The sequence below is a fragment of the Galeopterus variegatus genome, unplaced genomic scaffold, assembly GCF_000696425.1.
Source record: "Galeopterus variegatus unplaced genomic scaffold, G_variegatus-3.0.2 Scaffold5088, whole genome shotgun sequence".
Classification (NCBI taxonomy): domain Eukaryota; kingdom Metazoa; phylum Chordata; class Mammalia; order Dermoptera; family Cynocephalidae; genus Galeopterus; species Galeopterus variegatus.
In genome coordinates, this window is record NW_007731199.1 from 101,563 (window position 1) to 104,071 (window position 2,509).

At 52.8% G+C, this 2,509-nt stretch overlaps 1 protein-coding gene across 2 annotated transcripts in view; it reads left to right on the plus strand.

Annotated features, from left to right (window-relative positions):
- The first annotated feature begins 675 nt into the window (after positions 1–675).
- The window catches only part of EPB41L5 (erythrocyte membrane protein band 4.1 like 5), a 58,326-nt gene continuing 56,492 nt past the window's right edge, over positions 676–2,509 (plus strand). For both annotated transcript variants that reach the window (XM_008588893.1, XM_008588894.1), the window contains exon 1: positions 676–807. The gene's annotated coding sequence lies outside the window, so the exon portion shown is untranslated. The remainder of the gene's footprint in view (positions 808–2,509) is intronic.

Genomic DNA, 2,509 nt, shown 5'->3' on the forward strand with positions numbered 1-2,509 from the left:
TTTGATATATGTATTATCTGTAGAATGAATGGATGAAACGTCACCTTGTCATAGAGGACCTCCCTGAGCACACTATGTTAAATGCCAATTTCATTTCCTTTCCCAGCTTTATTTTTCTTCACGACAGTTTGACAGGTATTTGTTTACTGTCTCTCTCCCCAGTAGAGTGAAAGTTCCTTTAACAGTGAGGAATTAAGTCTGTTTTAATCCCAAGACTCTGTGCGGGGTGGGCGGAGGAGGTACATGATAGGGCCTCAGTAATATTTGCAGAATGAATTAATTTCTTGAGCGAATGCATGAATGAATCTAGCAGGCAGTTTTCCAAGCAGCTGAAGTTGGGCTCCAACAGCGCTAAGGCGCCTTCGTGATAGACTAATTGCGGGGGTATCCGCGGGCGTGCACCTTCTCCGGAGGCGAAGGTCTGACAGCTGGGGTTGGGTTTCAGCAGCGCCCTTAAGCCAGCTGCAGACGCTCTGCTGCCGGCGCTTGTTCCAGCTCGGCCGGACCTGGCATTGCCGGTTTAACCCGAGTCTGGCCAGTGAACTGATTTCCGGGGCGGTGTCATTGCCCAGTTAAGAGAGGCGCGCCCCGCCCTCGGGGGCGGAGCTCGGAGGGGGCTTTAAGGGGAGGGCCCGCCGGCGGCCGGGGTCCTTCGGGGATTAGCGCGGGGTGGGCTCGCGCTGCAGGCCGCCATTTCTCGGAGTCCTCCGAAGAGCCGCCCCCTCCTCAGCCTCGCTCAGGACCTCTTCCTGCTGGCCGCCGGTGCTCCGCGCCCCCTTTGCCGTCGCGCCGCCGTCTCCAACCCAGGTAAGCGCGAGGCCCGGCGGCCCCGGTCGCACAGCCGGCTGTTCTCACGGCTGCGCGGACCCCTCCTTGCCCGCGCCGGGTCTGGCGGCTTCGCCCCCAGGAGGAGGGCGGGGCAGCGCGGGGACCCTCGGGCCCAGTATTTAGCCCGCCGGAGGGAGGGGCGGCGGCGGCTAATGGGGCAGGCCCGCTGAGTTTCGGGAGATACCTCGCCGCGCCGCCGGAGCGGATCTCAATAAAGCTGTTTTTTAAAAAAGTGGAGAAGTAACAGCCAACTGCTAAAATAAATTGAAAAGAAAAAAAAGTGAAGAAAAATTCCTCTATTTTGATAATATTAAAAGAAATATAAAAACGAGGTGGAGACTCTTTCACCTCCTTCTTAAAACTGATCTGGCCCTGTGATTTGCTTAAATCAATAACAGGCTGCAGACACTGTGTGACTTTTGGGCATAGCCCTTAATAGGCCTTGGAGCTGCAGTTTTCACTCTTTCAGAGGCCTGAGCCATCCAGCTATTCTGCTAGAGAGAAAAGCTCAGGCAGAACTCAGCCTTTCAGCCACCCGCGCTGAGATGCCACACAGTCATGTGATGCCATCTTGGCCTTTCCAGCTGCTGCTGGTCTGCTCAAGCCAACAGCACATGGAGCAGAGACTAGCTGTCCCTGCAAAGCTTTGGGGTGGTAGAGCAGGGGGCAGCGTCAAATCCCCAGAAGGGGCTCAATGAATATTTGTCTCTTCTCATTTCGGCTCATGGGGTACACCATGTAAGACTTTCCAGTGGCTTCCCACCACCCTCAGAGCTCTGGCCAGGGCCCACAAGGCCCCCACCCCACACCCCTTTCCTCTTTGTCACCTCCTCCTCCTATTCCACTTGAGGTGAGGGAGCACCTCACCTTGGCCGTTACGCAGCCGGGGTCGCGGGCGTCGTGGGAGGGCCGTTGGGCTCCCTTCACCCGCCCGTCGGCGTGGTAGCCGTCCAGCTGGCGAGGTGAAAGCGGTGGGTACAGGGGAAAACACCTTGAATTTGTGCCACGGTCTTAAAACAAAAGCTCGAATGGGTCTTTCAGGCTCTTGCAATTGAGCAAAACTTCAGCCACTTGGAAATAGTGAGAGGAAGGTGTGTTCCCTGGAATGACGAGGTCTAAAGGACCCTCCCCGCTCCCCCGTGGCGTTTGTCTCGTTAATGATGGGTTTTTTTGGCGTGTAGACGTTAATTTGTGTTTGTTTCTGTGTTTATGGGTACTTAGTTTCATGAATTCTGCTTAAGAGCAAGAAACCCAGCTCTTTTAAACCGTCTGGCAATGTTTTAATCTAATATTAAAAGTGTTTTTTTTTAATAATTAGGAAAAAAAAATACTCCGAACTACATTTCTAATGTAACTCTATAGTCTATTAACTCCATTTCTAAGTAACTAACCCGTTGCTGAGCTCAGCTTACCATAGTGGATAATTTGTACGTATGAGGGGTCTTCAAAAAGTTCATGAAAAGATTCGTATTATCTTTCAATTCCATTTTCCACTAACTTTTTGAAGTACTTTCGTATAAGATAGTTTGCAGCGTTTTTTCTTTTTGAGTTAACTTCATTAGAAAATGATATGTATAGGGCCGGCCCGGTGGCCCACTGGATAGTGCGCCGCTTGGGAAGCGCGGCAGCGCCCCCCCCCAAGGGGTCGGATACCACGTACAGACCCGTTCCCGCCCCCCGG